General features: G+C 28.2%; 2 long non-coding RNA genes and 1 pseudogene across 2 annotated transcripts in view; 1 reads left to right on the top strand and 2 right to left on the bottom strand.

Moving 5' to 3' along the window:
• Window positions 1-27,385, top strand: part of LOC143349596 (uncharacterized) — a 69,177-nt gene that overhangs the window by 4,333 nt on the left and 37,459 nt on the right. The window lies entirely within an intron of this gene.
• The window catches only part of LOC143349595 (uncharacterized), an 83,673-nt gene that overhangs the window by 25,328 nt on the left and 30,960 nt on the right, over window positions 1-27,385 (bottom strand). The gene's annotated exons all lie outside the window — the stretch shown is intronic.
• LOC143349558 (cytochrome c oxidase subunit 2 pseudogene) lies at window positions 3,687-4,497 on the bottom strand (annotated as a pseudogene).

Here is a 27,385-nt window from a genome sequence, read left to right as displayed (position 1 = left end):
TTTATGATTACCTGCTGCTATAACAGCCCCTACTCCAGTTTCTTCATTAGTTCATTCGTCAACATTAGTTACTGCAGGTGTATATTTATTAATTCGATATAATAAATTATTTATAATAAATATAAATATTAATATATATATATTATATATTTCTTTAATAACAACTTTTATAGCAAGATTAATAGCTAATTTTGAATATGATTTAAAAAAAATTATTGCTTTATCAACATTAAGACAATTAGGTTTAATAATATTAACTTTAAGTATTAATTATTATGAGTTAGCGTTTTTTCATATAATTATTCATGCTTTATTTAAATCATTAATATTTTTATGTGCTGGGGATTTTATTCATTTAATAAATAATAATCAAGATATTCGTAAATATGGTAATATATTAATAATTACGCCAATAAAAAGATTAATTATAATTTTAAGTTTAATTATATTAATAGGATTCCCATTTTTATCTGGATTTTATTCAAAAGATTTAATTATTGAAATATTTATAAATAAAAAATTAAATTATATTTTTTATTTAATTTTTATTGTTTCAATAATATTAACAATTAGATATAGAATTCGAATAATTTTATGATTAATATTTTTTAATAATAATTTTATTCCTATAATTTATTTTAAAGAAAATAAATTAATAATTTTTTGTATAATAATATTATTAATATTATCTTTTTTTTTTAGATATAATATATTTAAATTAATTTATATTAAATATTTATTTAATATATATATATTAGATAAAATAATAATTTTAAATTTTTATATTTATGGATTTTGAATTAGTTTATTAATGTATAATTTTAATATATATTTATTTAAAAATTTAATAAATTTTATTATAACAATATTTTTTTCTATATATATATTTAAATATAGGTATAAAAATTTATTTAATATTATATATAAATATGAAATTTTAATGGAAAAAGGATGATTTGAAAGATTTATGGGTATATATATATTGAAATTAATATATATATTTAATATATTTAATAATAAATATATATTTAATAAATTAGAATTTATTGTTATTATAAATTTTTATACTATTATATTATTATTATTTATTTGAATTTTATAAATTATTTAAATAGCTTAAATATAAAAGTATAATATTGAAAATATTAAGATAAATAAATTTTTTAAATAGAAATATTAATGAATAATCATTAATTTTTAAGTTAGAAGCTTAAATTATTATATTTCAAATTTATATAATTTAAACAAAATATTATATTTTCAATATAAAAATAATATAAATTAATTTTATTTATAAATAATTATAAAAATTAATAATTTAATTGGAATATCTAATTCAATTAAATTATTAACAATAATTTACCTCTAATTTTTTGGTTTCAATTAAATTTAGATATTAATAATTTATTTATTAAATTTTTAAATGCAATTTAAATGTTATTATAATTAACTAATATCCAAATTAAAAATTATATAAAGTAAAAATTTACATTTAATTTCGAATTAAAAATTTGATTATTAAAATTAATCTATATAATAAATTAATTCAATCAATTTAAATAACCTAAATATCATTCTATTAATAAACCAATAATTAATATTAATAAAAAATATATAAATATAATTATTGAAATTAAAGATATAAATTCTTTTATTACAAAAACTAAAGGTAAAATTAATATAATTTCAACATCAAAAATTAAAAAAATTAATGAAATTAAAAAAAAATTATTAGAAAATGGTAATCGTCTATTAGATAAAGGATCAAATCCACATTCAATTGGTAAAATTTTTTCTCGATTTTTTTTATACCTTATTTTAAAATATAAATTTATAAATGTTAATAATAAACAAATAAATATAATAATAAATAATATAAATATATAATTAAAAATTATATATATTATTATTAATAAATTTTTTAATTGGAAGTTAATCGTAATAATTTTTATACTATATATATATTATTAATTAATTTAATATATTCATCAATAAATAAATATATAAACAAATAATCAAATAATATCTACAAAATGTCAATATCAAGATGAAGCTTCAAAATGAAAATGATGAATTTTAGAAAAATGATTAATTGATATACGAAATAAACATGTTATTAAAAATAAAATACCAATAATTACATGTGTTCCATGAAATCCTGTCAATAAATAAAAAATAGATCCAAAAATTCTATCATTAATACAAAATTTTGATTCATTATATTCTAAATATTGTAATAATGAAAAATAAATTCCTAATAAAATTGTACATAATAATCAAAATTTTCTATATCTTAATTTATTATTTAATAATAAATTATGACTTAAAGTAATTATAAATCCAGATGAAATTAAAATAATTGAATTTAATAATGGAATATCATAAGGATTAAATATTAAAATATTTTTAGGAGGTCATAAATTACCAATTTCAATATTAGGTGAAATACATCTATGAAAATAAGTTCAAAATATTGAAATAAAAAAAAATAATTCTGAAATAATAAATAAAATTATTCTAAATTTTATTATTATTATTACTTTTAATGTATGGAATCCTTGATAAGTTCTTTCACGAATAATATCTCGTCATCATTGAAATATTATTATTATTAAAATTAATATATTTAATAATATAAAAAATAACTTATTTAATATAAATCAATTTAATACCCTTATTAATAAATTTATTAAAGATAAAGAAGTTATTAAAGGTCATGGCCTTAATGTAACTAAATGAAAAGGATGATTTGAATTTATCATTTTAATATTTAATTTTAATTAGATTCATTAAAATATAATAAACTTAAAATTGAAAATACATATGATTGAATTATAGAAACTGAAATTTCTAAAATAAATAATATATTTTGTACAATAATAATTAAAGGTAAAAACAATAATATTAAATTATTTATTGATGATCCTATTAAAGATAATAATAAATGACCTGCTAATATATTAGCAGTTAATCGAATAGATAATGTCCATGGACGAATAATATTTCTAATTAATTCAATTAATACTATAAAATTTATTAAAAATATAGGTGTATTTAATGGAACTAAATGAATTAATATATAATTTAAATTTACACTTCATCCAAATAATATAAATCTTAATCATAAAGTTAAAGATAAAGATAAATTAATATTTAAATGACTTGTTGGTGTAAAATTATAAGGAAATAATCCTAATAAATTTATAAATAAAATTATTATTATTAAACTAATAAAAATAATAATATTAGATATATATTTAAATATTACTAATAATTTAAATTCATTAAAAATTAAATTAATTAATAATATAAATATTATTTGATAACGTGATAATTTAATTCAATATATTAATGGAATTAATATTAATACTATTATAATTATAATTCAATTTATTGATATATATATATTTGTTGAAGGATCAAAAATAGAAAATAAATTTGTTACCATTTATATATATAAATGAATAAATGTTTCTTATAAAATTTAGTTTTTATAATTTTATTATAATTTATAAAATAAATTATAATTAAAATAATAAAAATTATAATTAATCTATAAATATACAAATTTAATCAATTTATTGGTATTATTTGTGGGATAAAAAAATTTTCATTAGAAGTAATTGTTAAATACTATTATTTGGTTTAAGAGACCAATTCTTACATTTCAGACATCTAATGAAAAAAATATTGATTATATATTATTCAATAACTTTAAAATGACATTTTAATATTATTATTTAACTAATTTTTTATAATAATATATAATTAATTATTTATATTAATTCAATTTATAAAATTTGAACAATTAGTTCTTTCTAATACAATTGGTATAAATCTATGATTAGCTCCACAAATTTCTGAACATTGTCCAAAAAATAAACCTGATCGTATTGAAATTAAAGTTATTTGATTAATACGTCCTGGAATTGAATCTATTTTTATCCCCAATGATGGAATTGTTCAAGAATGAATAACATCTAATGATGTAGTTAATAAACGAATAGGAATATTATAAGGAATAATTAATCGATTATCAACATCTAATAAACGAAATAAATCTAATTTATCTAAATCTTTAATTATATAAGAATTAAAATTAAAATTTTTAAATTCAGGATATTCATAACTTCAATATCATTGATGTCCAATAGCTTTAATTGTAAAAAAAATAGGATTCCATATTTCATCAATAAAATATAATGTTTTTAATGAAGGAAAAGCAATAATTATTAAAATTAATATAGGTAAAATTGTTCATACAATTTCAATTAAATGATGCTTTAACAAATATCGATTTATAAATTCATTAGTTATAATATCTAATATAATTAATAATGTAAATGTAATAATTATAATTATTATAATTATAGTAATATTATAAAATAAATTTAAATTATTAGAAAATGGTGAACTTGGATCTTGAAAAGAAAATATTTTTCAATGTGAAATTATTAATAAAAAATTGTTATTTTTATTTAAGAATCTTAAGTTCATTGCACTTATCTGCCATATTAATTATTAATAAATATTTTTAATTTTTTTTATAATTATAAAATTATTTATAATATATAAATTTTATTTATTCTTTTTATTATATATAATTTTAATAATAAAAGGTAATTCATTAAATGAATGATCTAAAGGAGGATAATTTTGTAATCATTCTAAAGAACATTGATAAAATTTAAAAATAATTAATCGTTTAGCAATTAATCTTTCTATAATAATATAAATTAATAAAATTAATCTATTTAATGAAATTAAAGATCCTAAAGAAGATAATAAATTTCAACAATAATATGAATCAGGATAATCAGAATATCGTCGAGGTATTCCTATTAATCCTAAAAAATGTTGAGGGAAAAAAGTTAAATTTACTCCAATAAATATTAATAAAAATTGAATAATTAATCATTTTTTATTTAAAATTAAACCAGTAAAAATTGGGTATCAATAAATAAATCTTGCAATAATAGAAAACACTGCTCCTATAGATAATACATAATGAAAATGTGCTACTACATAATATGTATCATGTAAAATAATATCAATAGATGAATTAGATAATATAATTCCAGTTAATCCTCCTATTGTAAATAAAAAAATAAATCCTATTGATCATAAAATAGAAGGATTAATAATTAATTTAGATCCATAATATGTTGCTATTCATCTAAAAACTTTAATTCCAGTAGGAATAGCAATAATTATAGTTGCTGAAGTAAAATAAGCTCGTGTATCAACATCTAATCCAACTGTAAATATATGATGAGCTCATACAATAAATCCTAAAAATCCAATCCCTAATATTGCATAAATTATTCCAATATTACCAAATGTTTCTTTTTTACCACTTTCATTAAAAATAATATGTGAAATTAATCCAAATCCAGGTAAAATTAAAATATAAACTTCAGGGTGACCAAAAAATCAAAATAAATGTTGATAAAGTACAGGATCTCCCCCACCTGAAGGGTCAAAAAATGAAGTATTTAAATTACGATCAGTTAATAATATTGTAATTGCACCAGCTAATACAGGTAAAGATAATAATAATAAAATTGTTGTAATAAAAACAGATCATGAAAATAAAGATAATTGATCATAATTTAAATTATAATTTTTTATTATTAAAATTGTTACAATAAAATTTATTGACCCTATAATAGATGAAATACCTGCAATATGTAAAGAAAAAATAGTTAAATCAACAGATAAAGAAGAATGATATATTAATGAAGATAATGGAGGATAAATAGTTCATCCTGTTCCTCTTCCTCTATATAAAATACTACTTATTAATAATAAAATTAATGAAGGAGGTAATAATCAAAATCTTATATTATTTATTCGTGGAAATGCTATATCTGGTGCACCAATTATTAATGGAATTAATCAATTTCCAAATCCTCCAATTAAAAAAGGTATTACTATAAAAAAAATTATAATAAAAGCATGAGAAGTAACAATAGAATTATAAATTTGATCATTATTAATTCATATACCAGGTGAACTTAATTCTATACGAATAATTATTCTTAATGAAGAACCAATTATTCCAGTTCATATAGCAAAAATAAAATATAGTATCCCAATATTCTTATGATTTGTTGAATAAAATCATTTAAAGATATAATAAATATTTATTAAAATTTACAATTATATTATATTTTTAAATTTGAAATTTAATAGTTTATTTTAACTTAAAATTTTATATTTATATTTAATATTAAAATTAAATTATAATAATTCATAAAATTAATAAATTTAAATAATATTGTGTCTGAAAAAGAGATAAATTGTAAATTTATTTATAAAGATAAAAATTCTTTCTATATTAAAAATTATTATTTATTTTTAATTAAATTTTTATAAGTTAAAATAAACTATTAAATTGCAAATTTAAAAATATTAAAAACTTAATTAAAAATTTATTAAATCTCAACATATAAATATAATATACATATAAATATAATTATAAATAAAATTAATAATATTCATTTAGGAATAATTGTACTAATTATAATCTTATAAGAATAAGATTTAATTTTTGAATTTAAATAATGATTAAATAAAAATAAATTTAAATAAGTCCATGTTATTAAAGTTCTAGAAATTAATATAACAATTAATACAATCATTAAATTATTATAATTAGTAATTAAACTTTCTAATAATATCCATTTTATTAAAAATGTTAATATTGGAGGAAATCTAGAATATATAATTATTAAAAATATTATTAATATTTTTAATGATTTACTTAAATTTAAATTATAAACATCAAATTTATTATCAATATTTAATATACCTAATAATCGAAATAATAATAATGATATTAAAGTGTATAAAATTATATAAATAATAAATAATTTTATAGATATCATTATTAATAATAACAATAAACATGTATGAATTATTGAAGAATAAATTATAATATATTTTAAAGAATTGGTATTTAAAACTAAAATTCTAGAATACAATAAGTTAAAAGTAATAAATCCAATTATATGATCATCTAATTTTAATATTAAATGTATTAAATAAATAGGTTGAATTTTTAAAATAGTAGAAAAAATAAATAAATTTATTCAATTTATATTTTTTGAAGATATTAAAAATCAAAAATTTATAGGATATAAACCTATTTTTATATATAATAAAAAATAAACAATACCAATATGTAAATTATCTATTTCTTCTATATTAAGAATATTTTTTATAATAATACTAAAATATAATAATAAAGAAGTAATTATAGAAACTATAAAATAAAAAACTGCAGAATTTATATCCTTTTCAATAATTAAAATATAAACTATAGTAAAACTTACAATTTCTATTAATATTCAAACAATAATACAATTATTAAATAATAAAGATAAAATTCTTAAAAAAAAAATTAAAAAAATTAATAATTTTAATTTACTATCATATTTTAAAGTTTTTTTAATATAAAATTAAATAAATTTTTTATTTAATTTAATAATTAATAATTCTAATTTAAATTTTTAATAAAATATAATAATAAAAATTTAATTTATATAAATATTTCATCAAAATATTCCTTTTTCAGGCATATTACTAAAATTTTTAAAAATTATATTTTAGTGTTTAAGCACATAAAATTTTGAATTTTATAGAATTAATTAAATTAATAAATATATTAATTATATAATATTTATTATTTTTTTTATTTATTATATAAAAGACATTCAAAATCTATATTTAGGGTATGAACCTAATAACTTTATTTATTTAGTTTATTTATATAAATAAATATTAAATAAAAATAATTTTAATTTCATTATTAAGTAAATTTTTTTATACATACTAGTAATTTTACTATAATTTTACTATACCTCTGATAATTAAATATTCACTCAATTTCAATGATCAGATGAAATTGAATGATTTTAATTTCATTATTAAGTAAATTTTTTTATACATACTAGTAATTTCACTATAATTTTACTATACCTCTGATAATTAAATATTCACTCAATTTCAATGATCAGATGAAATTGAATGATTTTAATTTCATTATTAAGTAAATTTTTTTATACATACTAGTAATTTCACTATAATTTTACTATACCTCTGATAATTAAATATTCACTCAATTTCAATGATCAGATGAAATTGAATGATTTTAATTTCATTATTAAGTAAATTTTTTTATACATACTAGTAATTTCACTATAATTTTACTATACCTCTGATAATTAAATATTCACTCAATTTCAATGATCAGATGAAATTGAATGATTTTAATTTCATTATTAAGTAAATTTTTTTATACATACTAGAAATTTCACTATAATTTTACTATACCTCTGATAATTAAATATTCACTCAATTTCAATGATCAGATGAAATTGAATGATTTTAATTTCATTATTAAGTAAATTTTTTTATACATACTAGTAATTTCACTATAATTTTACTATAACTCTGATAATTAAATATTCACTCAATTTCAATGATCAAATAAAATTGAATGATTTTAATTTCATTATTAAGTAAATTTTTTTTATACATACTAGTAATTTCACTATAATTTTACTATACCTCTGATAATTAAATATTCACTCAATTTCAATGATCAGATGAAATTGAATGATTTTAATTTCATTATTAAGTAAATTTTTTTTATACATACTAGTAATTTCACTATAATTTTACTATACCTCTGATAATTAAATATTCACTCAATTTCAATGATCAGATGAAATTGAATGATTTTAATTTCATTATTAAGTAAATTTTTTTATACATACTAATAATTTCACTATAATTTTACTATACCTCTGATAATTAAATATTCACTCAATTTCAATGATCAGATGAAATTGAATGATTTTAATTTCATTATTAAGTAAATTTTTTTATACATACTAGTAATTTCACTATAATTTTACTATACCTCTGATAATTAAATATTCACTCAATTTCAATGATCAGATGAAATTGAATGATTTTAATTTCATTATTAAGTAAATTTTTTTATACATACTAGTAATTTCACTATAATTTTACTATAACTCTGATAATTAAATATTCACTCAATTTCAATGATCAAATAAAATTGAATGATTTTAATTTCATTATTAAGTAAATTTTTTTATACATACTAGTAATTTCACTATAATTTTACTATACCTCTGATAATTCCCTCAGGGGCTGCCAGCCTTTCAGCTGCAGTACGGGCTTAACGAACCCGGGGTACCCGAGTCATACACACACCGTAAGCCTCCTGTTGGTCGTCACAACGACCCATTCACAATTCCCTATTGGTTTTGTGAATGGTACGTGACGGCAGGAGGAACGGGGGTCTTGGCTTAACCGCCTGGGCCATGAGTATGGCGACTCTATAAAATCGCCCTCCAATCCTAAGCTATGGTGCGCGGCGATGGGATGCATGGTTGGGGGAGAAGGCCCAATCCCAAGCGACCACCTCCGGGGAACCTGCCGAACCCCCGGAGTATATAGGCTTACCCGGGTAAGGCGGCTCTGCCCGGGCGGACCTTTTCTTCCGACCTGCTCGTGGGAATATTATGGAGTTCAATATTAAAACGGGGATGGGACGGGGTAAGTCAGAGGGGGAGGACGAAGGCGGTGTTGGGACTGGAGTGACGGCGCTCGCGCCGCCTCCAGCACCTGGCCCGGCTTCGTGGAAGGTGGAGGAGGACGACGAGACTGCGTCAGTCTCGTCCTTCTCCTCCACCAGGAGCCTCATAGGCTCTAAGAGGAAGAGGGCGGGGCAGGCCGTCGTCGAGGTGGGCGGGTCGATGAGCCCGTCGGTGAGGCTGAGTTGCCTCAGGGACGAGGTGACCGAGGAGATATCGGAGAGGATCTCCTCGTCCCTGAGGCGGGTGGAGAAAGTCGCCGCTGCCTGCGCCTTTAAGGGGCAGAAAAGCGGTGGCGCGGAGGCCCTGAAGGCCGCGGCGGAGGAAATGAGGGAGGCGGCGCGGGAGCTCAGAGGGCGGAACGCCCGTCTGCAGCTCCTGTTGGAGGAGGAGCGACAGGGGAGGAGGAGGGCAGAGGCGCTGTGGAACAGTGCGGCCCTCCCTCCCATCCTCCCTCCTCCTCCACCGCCGCGTCCCTCGGCGGAGGTAAATAAGCGGAGTGCGGCGGCAGTGGTGCGGGGCACCGCGGGCCCCTCCACCCGCACTCCGCCCGTGAAGAAGTCCCCGTCCTCCTCAGAAGACGATCTTCTGAGGAGGATTGGGGACATGATTGATGGCAAGCTGGCCGCCTTCCGGGAGGAGCTCCTCGCCGGAAGAGCGGTCAGCAGGAAGGCGGTGCCTCCCCGACCTGTTCCGGTACAGTCGGGGAAGGCAAAGAAGGGCGGAGTGAAGGCTCCGCCCAGCGTTGCGGCACCAGGGCCCCGGGTCGCGACCCCCAAGGGGGGTGGTGTACCCGTGGTCGCGGTGGTCGCGCCCTCCACAGCACCCTCCCAAGGGGGGGTGGCGTGGAGTAAGGTGGTGGGGCGGAAGGCGAAGCGGGCGGCGAGGAAGGCCTCGCAACCGCAGTCTCCGCCTCCGCCGGCGGCGGCCAAGGTAAAGGCCGCGAAGGTCGGGAAGGCACGACCAGGTCGTCCCCCAAAAACGGCAGCGGTGACGCTGACCGTTGCGCAGGGGGGCGACCTGACCCTCGCGGAGGCGATGCGGCTCGCCAGGGAGAATATCTCCCTGGAAGAGCTGGGCATCGCCTCCGTGAGGGCGAAGAGGGCCGTGACCGGGGGTCTCTTGCTGGAGATCCCCGGTGCAGAAGGCGGCGCGAAGGCGGACCGTCTCGCCCAGAGGCTCCGGGAGCAGCTGGGCGAGCGAGGTGTCCGGGTCGCCCGGCCCACGAAGCGCACGGAGATGCGCGTTTGTGGGCTGGACGACTCGGTCAGCGCACAGGATGTGTCCCGTGCCCTTGCGAGGGCGGGGGACTGTCCTGTGGAGGACCTGCGGATCGGAGAGATCCGCAGGTCGCCCTCCGGCCTCGGGTCGGTGTGGGCCCGGTGCCCCCTCTCCGCCGCCCGTAAGGTGGCGGAATCCGGGAGGGTGTTGGTGGGGTGGGTTTCGGCGCGAGTGGAAATCCTCGCGCCGCGCCCGCTCCAGTGTCACCGCTGCCTCGAATTGGGGCACGTGAGGCAGTGGTGCACCTCGCCGGTGGACCGCAGCGGTCAGTGTTACCGCTGTGGTGCCAAAGAGCACCGTGCGAGCCAGTGCTCGGCGGCCCCCCACTGCCCGCTGTGTGCGGACATGGGGAGGCCAGCCGATCACAGGGTGGGGAGCAAGAAGTGCTCCCCCCCCTCCCGGAAGGAGAGGAAGAGGCGGGCTGCACCGGCTCCGGTGCCGAGGGCGGTGGCATCGTCCTCCATGGAGGTGGACGGTGCTACGGGGACGGACGGCCGGGAGGAGGCTGGCGCGGCCATTAATTAATGCCGCCCCGCCTCCTCCTCCAGGCCAACCTCAACCACTGCCGCGCGGCACAGGACTTGATGTCCCAAGTCCTCGCGGAGTGGGGGGTTGGCCTGGCGGTCGCCGCCGAGCCGTACCGCGTCCCTGATCACCCTCATTGGGTGGGCGACGCGGACGGCTTGGTGGCGACGGTATGGGGAGGGGGCGACGGGTCCCCACCGTTCTCCTTGTTGGAGCGCGGTCGGGGATTCGTCGCCGTGGACTGGGGGGGAGTCGCTGTGGTGGGGTGCTACATTTCGCCCCGTAGCGGTCACGCTGCGTTCGAGCTGTACTTGGCCGAGGTCGCGGCATGCGTGCAGCGCTACGCGGCCCGGCCGGTGCTGGTCCTGGGGGATTTTAATGCCAAGTCGGTGGCTTGGGGATCCCCCAGGACCTCCGTTCGCGGCGGGATCCTGGGCGATTGGGCGGCGGGGCTCGACCTCCGGGTATTGAACCGGGGGTCGGAGCACACATGCGTGCGGCGATATGGGGGGTCCATCGTGGATGTTGGATTCGCGACCCCTAACGCCGTGCGCATGGTGTCGGGTTGGCACGTGGTCGCGGGGGCAGAGACACTCTCCGATCACCGGTACATCCGGATGGAGGTCTCTGCCGCCGCGAGTGCATCCCGACACGGCCGCCTGCGTGGCGCCCCACCACGCCGCTGGGCGCTTCGGCGCCTGGACAAGGACGCCCTGATGGCAGCTGCCCTCGCTGCAACTTGGCCGCAGGGAGCGGCCGAGTTGCCGAGCATAGAGGAGGAGGTCGCCCGGCTCGGAGCATTGGTCGCGGGTATTTGCGACGCGGCGATGCCTCGGGTCGGGCGGGCTTCTCCTCGCCGGGCGGTGTACTGGTGGTCGGACGCGATCGCGGAGTTGCGAGTCTCGACTGTCCGCGCCCGACGCCAGTACACCCGCGCGCGCCGTCGTCAACGTACAGGCGACGGCGTGGCGCGAGCGAGGGCAGCTGATGACCTGTATGGAGCATACCGCGTGGCGCGGGTTGCTCTGCAGGTCGCCATCAAACGGGCCAAGACCCAGGCATGGAAGGAGCTCCTCCAGACCCTTGATGACGATCCATGGGGGCGCCCATATAAGGTGGTGCTAAATAAGCTCCGCCCGTGGGCGCCCCCCGTCACCGAGGGTCTTGCCCCCCGGCTGCTGGAGGACGTGGTCAATACACTCTTCCCAATTGGGGAGAGGGGACCGCGTCCTCCGGCGGCGGCGGCTGTCCCAGTGGAGTGGACGGCCGAGCTGGGGGTCACGCAGGAGGAGCTGGCAGCGGCCATCAGACGGCTCGGGGTTCGTAACACGGCCCCGGGTCCGGATGGTGTGCCCGGCCGGGTTTGGGTCTTGACCCAGGGCGTCCTTGGGGCCGACCTCAGGCGGTTGTTCGACCGCTGCCTGAGGGACGGGCGATTCCCCCCCAGTTGGAAGGTGGCGAGGATGGTCCTCCTCCGGAAGGAGGGTCGGCCCGCGGAGTCTCCCTCCGCATACCGGCCCATTTGTCTCCTCGACGAGGTGGGCAAGCTCTTCGAGCGTGTGATTGCTGCCCGCCTCGTCGAGCACCTGTCGCGGGGTGATCCCGGTCTGGCCGACTGCCAGTTCGGTTTCCGGGGGGGCCGATCGACTATCGACGCGATAGGTCGTGTGAGGGCCCTCTCGGAGGCGGCAGTCTCCCGGGGAGGGGTGGCATTGGCAATATCCTTGGATATTGCCAATGCCTTTAACACCCTCCCCTGGGAAGAGATAAGGAGGGGACTCGAATATCATCGAGTCCCCCCTTGTCTCAGGGCGGTCGTCGGGGATTATCTCCGCGGCAGGTGGATCGAGTATCCGGGCCGGGATGGTGATATGCGGAGGGAGGTGTACTGCGGTGTTCCGCAGGGGTCGGTCCTCGGGCCACTCCTGTGGAACATCGCGTACGACTCGGTGTTGCGGGCCGGCCTCCCCGACGGCGTCAGCACGGTGTGTTATGCGGATGACACACTGGTGCTGGCCGTCGGGGCGCACTGGGGGAGGGCCATGCGTCGCGCGGAGGAGGGGTCGCAACGCGTCGTCGACCGGATCAGGGGGATGGGGATGACGGTGGCGGTCCATAAGACCGAGGTGATTGCGTTTCATTCACCTCGGCAGGATCCGCCACCCCCTCTGATTCGGGTGGGTGGGGCTGACATCGAGGTGAAGCCCCAGATCAGGTATCTAGGGCTGATCCTCGATAGCCACTGGCGTTTCGAGAAGCATTTCCGCTGCCTGGTCCCCCGGTTGGAAAGGATGGTTGCGGCTCTGGGCCGGATCCTGCCCAACCTGGGGGGCCCGGCGGGCCGAGTTCGTCGCCTCTATGTGGCAGTGGTCCAGTCGGTGGCCCTATACGGGGCCCCCGTCTGGGCGGACGACCTGGCTGCCTCCCGGCGCAGCATGACTATGCTGCGTCGGGTGCAGAGGCGCATGGCGCTCAGGGTCGTCCGCGGGTATCGGACCATGTCACATGAGGCGGCGACGGTTCTAGCGGGGATGCCGCCCATGGACCTGCTCGCGCGGTCGCACGCGGTGATGTACCGGCACCGCGTCGACCGTCGCGCGGGGGTGGGGGCGGTCCCGGGCGGGCAGGAACCTGCTTGGGGCGATTTGAAGCGCCAGGCCCGGCAGTCCGTGTTGCTCGCGTGGCAGGAGCGGCTGGCTCTGCCAACCGCGGGGCACCGGACTGTCGGGGCTGTTCGGCCACTCCTGAAGGAGTGGCTGGACAGAGGCCATGGCAGCCTCACCTACCGGATGGCACAGGTATTTTCCGGGCATGGCAGCTTCGGAAGATACCTGTGCCGGATAGGGAAGGAGCCGACGGCGCGTTGCTGCCACTGCGACGCTGAGCAGGACACGGCGGATCATACCCTGGAGGTATGCCCCGCGTGGGAGGGGGAGCGCCGTGTCCTGGTCGGCGTCGTCGGGCGGGATGTCTCGCTGCCGGGCGTGGTGCGCGCCATGCTCGGCAGCGAGGAGAAGTGGAGGGCCGTGGCCTCCTTCTGCGAGAACGTAATGTTGCAGAAGGAGGCCGCGGGGAGGGAGCGCGAGCTTCAGCGGCGCGCTGAAGCTCGCGCTCGTGCGGTGGCCCGAGGTCGTCGCCCGGTCGCGAGGCGTCGCGGGCGGCCGCCTCGGCGTGGCGGATGACCTAGGCTGGGAGGGGGGTCCTGAGGGGACCCTCCTCCCGCCAGGCGGCGCCGGGTCGGACCGGTTGGGGGTAGGAGTGCCTCCCCCTACCGGTCCGACGCAAGGGGAGGCACCCTCGGCGGTCTGGTGCGGCCATGAACGCCCGGCCGCCGAGGGGTGGAAACGGGGTCGCGGGCGGTTGCGAGTTGGGGCTCGCAGCCGCCACTAAGCGCGGCCCCGGGACGGATAGCGGCGGGATGGAGTGGCCCCGTCCCGCCGCTATGAGGCAGTGTGTCTACTGGGGGGACCGATTGTCCCCCCGGGGGATGGGCGCGAAAGCGCGGGCACGGGGAGGATACCGGAAGAATGCTTCGAGCGATTCCCGGTATCCTCCCAAAGCGTGCCGAAGGGTCACCGTGGGGTTTTTAGTGGGTAGGTCCCGCGCCTGTCGTTGTACGGGCGCGGGGAATCCCACACACCCCTCCCACCTCTCCCCAAGGAGGTGGGAGGGAGTCTTTCGAAGATTTTCCCCACGACAAAAAAAAAAAAAAAAAAAAAAAAATACCTCTGATAATTAAATATTCACTCAATTTCAATGATCAGATGAAATTGAATGATTTTAATTTCATTATTAAGTAAATTTTTTTATACATACTAGTAATTTCACTATAATTTTACTATACCTCTGATAATTAAATATTCACTCAATTTCAATGATCAGATGAAATTGAATGATTTTAATTTCATTATTAAGTAAATTTTTTTATATATACTAATAATTTCACTATAATTTTACTATACCTCTGATAATTAAATATTCACTCAATTTCAATGATCAGATGAAATTGAATGATTTTAATTTCATTATTAAGTAAATTTTTTTATACATACTAGTAATTTCACTATAATTTTACTATAACTCTGATAATTAAATATTCACTCAATTTCAATGATCAGATGAAATTGAATGATTTTAATTTCATTATTAAGTAAATTTTTTTTTACATACTAGTAATTTCACTATAATTTTACTATAACTCTGATAATTAAATATTCACTCAATTTCAATGATCAGATGAAATTGAATGATTTTAATTTCATTATTAAGTAAATTTTTTTATACATACTAGTAATTTCACTATAATTTTACTATAACTCTGATAATTAAATATTCACTCAATTTCAATGATCAGATGAAATTGAATGATTTTAATTTCATTATTAAGTAAATTTTTTTATACATGCTAGTAATTTCACTATAATTTTACTATACCTCTGATAATTAAATATTCACTCAATTTCAATGATCAGATGAAATTGAATGATTTTAATTTCATTATTAAGTAAATTTTTTTATACATACTAGTAATTTCACTATAATTTTACTATACCTCTGATAATTAAATATTCACTCAATTTCAATGATCAGATGAAATTGAATGATTTTAATTTCATTATTAAGTAAATTTTTTTATACATACTAGTAATTTCACTATAATTTTACTATACCTCTGATAATTAAATATTCACTCAATTTCAATGATCAGATGAAATTGAATGATTTTAATTTCATTATTAAGTAAATTTTTTTATACATACTAGTAATTTCACTATAATTTTACTATACCTCTGATAATTAAATATTCACTCAATTTCAATGATCAGATGAAATTGAATGATTTTAATTTCATTATTAAGTAAATTTTTTTATACATGCTAGTAATTTCACTATAATTTTACTATACCTCTGATAATTAAATATTCACTCAATTTCAATGATCAGATGAAATTGAATGATTTTAATTCCATTATTAAGTAAATTTTTTTATACATAGTAGTAATTTCACTATAATTTTACTATACCTCTGATAATTAAATATTCACTCAATTTCAATGATCAGATGAAATTGAATGATTTTAATTTCATTATTAAGTAAATTTTTTTATACATACTAGTAATTTCACTATAATTTTACTATACCTCTGATAATTAAATATTCACTCAATTTCAATGATCAGATGAAATTGAATGATTTTAATTTCATTATTAAGTAAATTTTTTTATACATACTAGTAATTTCACTATAATTTTACTATACCTCTGATAATTAAATATTCACTCAATTTCAATGATCAGATGAAATTGAATGATTTTAATTTCATTATTAAATAAATTTTTTTATACATACTAGTAATTTCACTATAATTTTACTATACCTCTGATAATTAAATATTCACTCAATTTCAATGATCAGATGAAATTGAATGATTTTAATTTCATTATTAAGTAAATTTTTTTATACATACTAGTAATTTCACTATAATTTTACTATACCTCTGATAATTAAATATTCACTCAATTTCAATGATCAGATGAAATTGAATGATTTTAATTTCATTATTAAGTAAATTTTTTTATACATACTAGTAATTTCACTATAATTTTACTATAACTCTGATAATTAAATATTCACTCAATTTCAATGATCAGATAAAATTGAATGATTTTAATTTCATTATTAAGTAAATTTTTTTATACATACTAGTAATTTCACTATAATTTTACTATACCTCTGATAATTAAATATTCACTCAATTTCAATGATCAGATGAAATTGAATGATTTTAATTTCATTATTAAGTAACTTTTTTTATACATACTAGTAATTTCACTATAATTTTACTATACCTCTGATAATTAAATATTCACTCAATTTCAATGATCAGATGAAATTGAATGATTTTAATTTCATTATTAAGTAAATTTTTTTATACATACTAGTAATTTCACTATAATTTTACTATACCTCTGATAATTAAATATTCACTCAATTTCAATGATCAGATGAAATTGAATGATTTTAATTTCATTATTAAGTAAATTTTTTTATACATACTAGTAATTTCACTATAATTTTACTATACCTTTGATAATTAAATATTCACTCAATTTCAATGATCAGATGAAATTGAATGATTTTAATTTCATTATTAAGTAAATTTTTTTATACATGCTAGTAATTTCACTATAATTTCACTATACCTCTGATAATTAAATATTCACTCAATTTCAATGATCAGATGAAATTGAATGATTTTAATTTCATTATTAAGTAAATTTTTTTATACATACTAGTAATTTCACTATAATTTTACTATACCTCTGATAATTAAATATTCACTCAATTTCAATGATCAGATGAAATTGAATGATTTTAATTTCATTATTAAGTAAATTTTTTTATACATGCTAGTAATTTCACTATAATTTTACTATACCTCTGATAATTAAATATTCACTCTATTTCAATGATCAGATGAAATTGAAAGATTTTAATTTCATTATTAAGTAAATTTTTTTATACATACTAGTAATTTCACTATAATTTTACTATACCTCTGATAATTAAATATTCACTCAATTTCAATGATCACATGAAATTGAATGATTTTAATTTCATTATTAAGTAAATTTTTTTATACATGCTAGTAAGTTCACTATAATTTTACTATACCTCTGATAATTAAATATTCACTCAATTTCAATGATCAGATGAAATTGAATGATTTTAATTTCATTATTAAGTAAATTTTTTTATACATACTAGTAATTTCACTATAATTTTACTATACCTCTGATAATTAAATATTCACTCAATTTCAATGATCAGATGAAATTGAATGATTTTAATTTCATTATTAAGTAAATTTTTTTATACATACTAGTAATTTCACTATAATTTTACTATACCTCTGATAATTAAATATTCACTCAATTTCAATGATCAGATGAAATTGAATGATTTTAATTTCATTATTAAGTAAATTTTTTTATACATGCTAGTAATTTCACTATAATTTCACTATACCTCTGATAATTAAATATTCACTCAATTTCAATGATCAGATGAAATTGAATGATTTTAATTTCATTATTAAGTAAATTTTTTTATACATGCTAGTAATTTCACTATAATTTTACTATACCTCTGATAATTAAATATTCACTCAATTTCAATGATCAGATGAAATTGAATGATTTTAATTTCATTATTAAGTAAATTTTTTTATACATGCTAGTAATTTCACTATAATTTTACTATACCTCTGATAATTAAATATTCACTCAATTTCAATGATCAGATGAAATTGAATGATTTTAATTTCATTATTAAGTAAATTTTTTTATACATACTAGTAATTTCACTATAATTTTACTATACCTCTGATAATTAAATATTCACTCAATTTCAATGATCAGATGAAATTGAATGATTTTAATTTCATTATTAAGTAAATTTTTTTATACATACTAGTAATTTCACTATAATTTTACTATACCTCTGATAATTAAATATTCACTCAATTTCAATGATCAGATGAAATTGAATGATTTTAATTTCATTATTAAGTAAATTTTTTTATACATACTAGTAATTTCACTATAATTTTACTATACCTTTGATAATTAAATATTCACTCAATTTCAATGATCAGATGAAATTGAATGATTTTAATTTCATTATTAAGTAAATTTTTTTATACATGCTAGTAATTTCACTATAATTTCACTATACCTCTGATAATTAAATATTCTCTCAATTTCAATGATCAGATGAAATTGAATGATTTTAATTTCATTATTAAGTAAATTTTTTTATACATACTAGTAATTTCACTATAATTTTACTATACCTCTGATAATTAAATATTCACTCAATTTCAATGATCAGATGAAATTGAATGATTTTAATTTCATTATTAAGTAAATTTTTTTATACATGCTAGTAATTTCACTATAATTTTACTATACCTCTGATAATTAAATATTCACTCAATTTCAATGATCAGATGAAATTGAAAGATTTTAATTTCATTATTAAGTAAATTTTTTTATACATACTAGTAATTTCACTATAATTTTACTATACCTCTGATAATTAAATATTCACTCAATTTCAATGATCACATGAAATTGAATGATTTTAATTTCATTATTAAGTAAATTTTTTTATACATGCTAGTAAGTTCACTATAATTTTACTATACCTCTGATAATTAAATATTCACTCAATTTCAATGATCAGATGAAATTGAATGATTTTAATTTCATTATTAAGTAAATTTTTTTATACATACTAGTAATTTCACTATAATTTTACTATACCTCTGATAATTAAATATTCACTCAATTTCAATGATCAGATGAAATTGAATGATTTTAATTTCATTATTAAGTAAATTTTTTTATACATACTAGTAATTTCACTATAATTTTACTATACCTCTGATAATTAAATATTCACTCAATTTCAATGATCAGATGAAATTGAATGATTTTAATTTCATTATTAAGTAAATTTTTTTATACATGCTAGTAATTTCACTATAATTTCACTATACCTCTGATAATTAAATATTCACTCAATTTCAATGATCAGATGAAATTGAATGATTTTAATTTCATTATTAAGTAAATTTTTTTATACATGCTAGTAATTTCACTATAATTTTACTATACCTCTGATAATTAAATATTCACTCAATTTCAATGATCAGATGAAATTGAATGATTTTAATTTCATTATTAAGTAAATTTTTTTATACATGCTAGTAATTTCACTATAATTTTACTATACCTCTGATAATTAAATATTCACTCAATTTCAATGATCAGATGAAATTGAATGATTTTAATTTCATTATTAAGTAAATTTTTTTATACATACTAGTAATTTCACTATAATTTTACTATACCTCTGATAATTAAATATTCACTCAATTTCAATGATCAGATGAAATTGAATGATTTTAATTTCATTATTAAGTAAATTTTTTTATACATGCTAGTAATTTCACTATAATTTTACTATACCTCTGATAATTAAATATTCACTCAATTTCAATGATCAGATGAAATTGAATGATTTTAATTTCATTATTAAGTAAATTTTTTTATACATGCTAGTAATTTCACTATAATTTTACTATACCTCTGATAATTAAATATTCACTCAATTTCAATGATCAGATGAAATTGAATGATTTTAATTTCATTATTAAGTAAATTTTTTTATACATACTAGTAATTTCACTATAATTTTACTATACCTCTGATAATTAAATATTCACTCAATTTCAATGATCAGATGAAATTGAATGATTTTAATTTCATTATTAAGTAAATTTTTTTATACATGCTAGTAATTTCACTATAATTTTACTATACCTCTGATAATTAAATATTCACTCAATTTCAATGATCAGATGAAATTGAATGATTTTAATTTCATTATTAAGTAAATTTTTTTATACATACTAGTAATTTCACTATAATTTTACTATACCTCTGATAATTAAATATTCACTCAGTTTCAATGATCAGATGAAATTGAATGATTTTAATTTCATTATTAAGTAAATTTTTTTATACATGCTAGTAATTTCACTATAATTTCACTATACCTCTGATAATTAAATATTCACTCAATTTCAATGATCAGATGAAATTGAATGATTTTAATTTCATTATTAAGTAAATTTTTTTATACATACTAGTAATTTCACTATAATTTTACTATACCTCTGATAATTAAATATTCACTCAATTTCAATGATCAGATGAAATTGAATGATTTTAATTTCATTATTAAGTAAATTTTTTTTTACATACTAGTAATTTCACTATAATTTTACTATAACTCTGATAATTAAATATTCACTCAATTTCAATGATCAGATGAAATTGAATGATTTTAATTTCATTATTAAGTAAATTTTTTTATACATACTAGTAATTTCACTATAATTTTACTATAACTCTGATAATTAAATATTCACTCAATTTCAATGATCAGATGAAATTGAATGATTTTAATTTCATTATTAAGTAAATTTTTTTATACATGCTAGTAATTTCACTATAATTTTACTATACCTCTGATAATTAAATATTCACTCAATTTCAATGATCAGATGAAATTGAATGATTTTAATTTCATTATTAAGTAAATTTTTTTATACATACTAGTAATTTCACTATAATTTTACTATACCTCTGATAATTAAATATTCACTCAATTTCAATGATCAGATGAAATTGAATGATTTTAATTTCATTATTAAGTAAATTTTTTTATACATGCTAGTAATTTCACTATAATTTTACTATACCTCTGATAATTAAATATTCACTCAATTTCAATGATCAGATGAAATTGAATGATTTTAATTTCATTATTAAGTAAATTTTTTTATACATACTAGTAATTTCACTATAATTTTACTATACCTCTGATAATTAAATATTCACTCAATTTCAATGATCAGATGAAATTGAATGATTTTAATTTCATTATTAAGTAAATTTTTTTATACATACTAGTAATTTCACTATAATTTTACTATACCTCTGATAATTAAATATTCACTCAATTTCAATGATCAGATGAAATTGAATGATTTTAATTTCATTATTAAGTAAATTTTTTTATACATACTAGTAATTTCACTATAATTTTACTATACCTCTGATAATTAAATATTCACTCAATTTCAATGATCAGATGAAATTGAATGATTTTAATTTCATTATTAAGTAAATTTTTTTATACATACTAGTAATTTCACTATAATTTTACTATACCTCTGATAATTAAATATTCACTCAATTTCAATGATCAGATGAAATTGAATGATTTTAATTTCATTATTAAGTAAATTTTTTTTATACATACTAGTAATTTCACTATAATTTTACTATACCTCTGATAATTAAATATTCACTCAATTTCAATGATCAGATGAAATTGAATGATTTTAATTTCATTATTAAGTAAATTTTTTTATACATACTAGTAATTTCACTATAATTTTACTATACCTCTGATAATTAAATATTCACTCAATTTCAATGATCAGATGAAATTGAATGATTTTAATTTCATTATTAAGTAAATTTTTTTATACATACTAGTAATTTCACTATAATTTTACTATACCTCTGATAATTAAATATTCACTCAATTTCAATGATCAGATGAAATTGAATGATTTTAATTCCATTATTAAGTAAATTTTTTTATACATACTAGTAATTTCACTATAATTTTACTATACCTCTGATAATTAAATATTCACTCAATTTCAATGATCAGATGAAATTGAATGATTTTAATTTCATTATTAAGTAAATTTTTTTATACATACTAGTAATTTCACTATAATTTTACTATACCTCTGATAATTAAATATTCACTCAATTTCAATGATCAGATGAAATTGAATGATTTTAATTTCATTATTAAGTAAATTTTTTTATACATACTAGTAATTTCACTATAATTTTACTATACCTCTGATAATTAAATATTCACTCAATTTCAATGATCAGATGAAATTGAATGATTTTAATTTCATTATTAAATAAATTTTTTTATACATACTAGTAATTTCACTATAATTTTACTATACCTCTGATAATTAAATATTCACTCAATTTCAATGATCAGATGAAATTGAATGATTTTAATTTCATTATTAAGTAAATTTTTTTATACATACTAGTAATTTCACTATAATTTTACTATACCTCTGATAATTAAATATTCACTCAATTTCAATGATCAGATGAAATTGAATGATTTTAATTTCATTATTAAGTAAATTTTTTTATACATACTAGTAATTTCACTATAATTTTACTATACCTCTGATAATTAAATATTCACTCAATTTCAATGATCAGATGAAATTGAATGATTTTAATTTCATTATTAAGTAAATTTTTTTATACATACTAGTAATTTCACTATAATTTTACTATACCTCTGATAATTAAATATTCACTCAATTTCAATGATCAGATGAAATTGAATGATTTTAATTTCATTATTAAGTAACTTTTTTTATACATACTAGTAATTTCACTATAATTTTACTATACCTCTGATAATTAAATATTCACTCAATTTCAATGATCAGATGAAATTGAATGATTTTAATTTCATTATTAAGTAAATTTTTTTATACATACTAGTAATTTCACTATAATTTTACTATACCTCTGATAATTAAATATTCACTCAATTTCAATGATCAGATGAAATTGAATGATTTTAATTTCATTATTAAGTAAATTTTTTTATACATACTAGTAATTTCACTATAATTTTACTATACCTCTGATAATTAAATATTCACTCAATTTCAATGATCAGATGAAATTGAATGATTTTAATTTCATTATTAAGTAAATTTTTTTATACATGCTAGTAATTTCACTATAATTTCACTATACCTCTGATAATTAAATATTCACTCAATTTCAATGATCAGATGAAATTGAATGATTTTAATTTCATTATTAAGTAAATTTTTTTATACATACTAGTAATTTCACTATAATTTTACTATACCTCTGATAATTAAATATTCACTCAATTTCAATGATCAGATGAAATTGAATGATTTTAATTTCATTATTAAGTAAATTTTTTTATACATGCTAGTAATTTCACTATAATTTTACTATACCTCTGATAATTAAATATTCACTCAATTTCAATGATCAGATGAAATTGAAAGATTTTAATTTCATTATTAAGTAAATTTTTTTATACATACTAGTAATTTCACTATAATTTTACTATACCTCTGATAATTAAATATTCACTCAATTTCAATGATCACATGAAATTGAATGATTTTAATTTCATTATTAAGTAAATTTTTTTATACATGCTAGTAATTTCACTATAATTTTACTATACCTCTGATAATTAAATATTCACTCAATTTCAATGATCAGATGAAATTGAATGATTTTAATTTCATTATTAAGTAAATTTTTTTATACATACTAGTAATTTCACTATAATTTTACTATACCTCTGATAATTAAATATTCACTCAATTTCAATGATCAGATGAAATTGAATGATTTTAATTTCATTATTAAGTAAATTTTTTTATACATACTAGTAATTTCACTATAATTTTACTATACCTCTGATAATTAAATATTCACTCAATTTCAATGATCAGATGAAATTGAATGATTTTAATTTCATTATTAAGTAAATTTTTTTTATACATGCTAGTAATTTCACTATAATTTCACTATACCTCTGATAATTAAATATTCACTCAATTTCAATGATCAGATGAAATTGAATGATTTTAATTTCATTATTAAGTAAATTTTTTATACATGCTAGTAATTTCACTATAATTTTACTATACCTCTGATAATTAAATATTCACTCAATTTCAATGATCAGATGAAATTGAATGATTTTAATTTCATTATTAAGTAAATTTTTTTATACATGCTAGTAATTTCACTATAATTTTACTATACCTCTGATAATTAAATATTCACTCAATTTCAATGATCAGATGAAATTGAATGATTTTAATTTCATTATTAAGTAAATTTTTTATACATACTAGTAATTTCACTATAATTTTACTATACCTCTGATAATTAAATATTCACTCAATTTCAATGATCAGATGAAATTGAATGATTTTAATTTCATTATTAAGTAAATTTTTTTATACATGCTAGTAATTTCACTATAATTTTACTATACCTCTGATAATTAAATATTCACTCAATTTCAATGATCAGATGAAATTGAATGATTTTAATTTCATTATTAAGTAAATTTTTTTATACATACTAGTAATTTCACTATAATTTTACTATACCTCTGATAATTAAATATTCACTCAGTTTCAATGATCAGATGAAATTGAATGATTTTAATTTCATTATTAAGTAAATTTTTTTATACATGCTAGTAATTTCACTATAATTTCACTATACCTCTGATAATTAAATATTCACTCAATTTCAATGATCAGATGAAATTGAATGATTTTAATTTCATTATTAAGTAAATTTTTTTATACATACTAGTAATTTCACTATAATTTTACTATACCTCTGATAATTAAATATTCACTCAATTTCAATGATCAGATGAAATTGAATGATTTTAATTTCATTATTAAGTAAATTTTTTTTATACATACTAGTAATTTCACTATAATTTTACTATAACTCTGATAATTAAATATTCACTCAATTTCAATGATCAGATGAAATTGAATGATTTTAATTTCATTATTAAGTAAATTTTTTTATACATACTAGTAATTTCACTATAATTTTACTATACCTCTGATAATTAAATATTCACTCAATTTCAATGATCAGATGAAATTGAATGATTTTAATTTCATTATTAAGTAAATTTTTTTATACATGCTAGTAATTTCACTATAATTTTACTATACCTCTGATAATTAAATATTCACTCAATTTCAATGATCAGATGAAATTGAATGATTTTAATTTCATTATTAAGTAAATTTTTTTATACATACTAGTAATTTCACTATAATTTTACTATACCTCTGATAATTAAATATTCACTCAATTTCAATGATCAGATGAAATTGAATGATTTTAATTTCATTATTAAGTAAATTTTTTTATACATGCTAGTAATTTCACTATAATTTTACTATACCTCTGATAATTAAATATTCACTCAATTTCAATGATCAGATGAAATTGAATGATTTTAATTTCATTATTAAGTAAATTTTTTTATACATACTAGTAATTTCACTATAATTTTACTATACCTCTGATAATTAAATATTCACTCAATTTCAATGATCAGATGAAATTGAATGATTTTAATTTCATTATTAAGTAAATTTTTTTATACATACTAGTAATTTCACTATAATTTTACTATACCTCTGATAATTAAATATTCACTCAATTTCAATGATCAGATGAAATTGAATGATTTTAATTTCATTATTAAGTAAATTTTTTTATACATACTAGTAATTTCACTATAATTTTACTATACCTCTGATAATTAAATATTCACTCAATTTCAATGATCAGATGAAATTGAATGATTTTAATTTCATTATTAAGTAAATTTTTTTATACATACTAGTAATTTCACTATAATTTTACTATACCTCTGATAATTAAATATTCACTCAATTTCAATGATCAGATGAAATTGAATGATTTTAATTTCATTATTAAGTAAATTTTTTTATACATACTAGTAATTTCACTATAATTTTACTATACCTCTGATAATTAAATATTCACTCAATTTCAATGATCAGATGAAATTGAATGATTTTAATTTCATTATTAAGTAAATTTTTTTATACATACTAGTAATTTCACTATAATTTTACTATACCTCTGATAATTAAATATTCACTCAATTTCAATGATCAGATGAAATTGAATGATTTTAATTTCATTATTAAGTAAATTTTTTTATACATACTAGTAATTTCACTATAATTTTACTATACCTCTGATAATTAAATATTCACTCAATTTCAATGATCAGATGAAATTGAATGATTTTAATTTCATTATTAAGTAAATTTTTTTATACATACTAGTAATTTCACTATAATTTTACTATACCTCTGATAATTAAATATTCACTCAATTTCAATGATCAGATGAAATTGAATGATTTTAATTTCATTATTAAGTAAATTTTTTTTATACATACTAGTAATTTCACTATAATTTTACTATACCTTTGATAATTAAATATTCACTCAATTTCAATGATCAGATGAAATTGAATGATTTTAATTTCATTATTAAGTAAATTTTTTTATACATGCTAGTAATTTCACTATAATTTCACTATACCTCTGATAATTAAATATTCACTCAATTTCAATGATCAGATGAAATTGAATGATTTTAATTTCATT

This window comes from Colletes latitarsis, chromosome 13, assembly GCF_051014445.1.
Source record: "Colletes latitarsis isolate SP2378_abdomen chromosome 13, iyColLati1, whole genome shotgun sequence".
In the NCBI taxonomy this organism is placed as follows: Eukaryota; Metazoa; Arthropoda; class Insecta; order Hymenoptera; family Colletidae; genus Colletes; species Colletes latitarsis.
The sequence above is the reverse complement of the archived record's forward strand: the minus strand, read 5'-3'. Positions and strand labels throughout refer to the sequence as shown.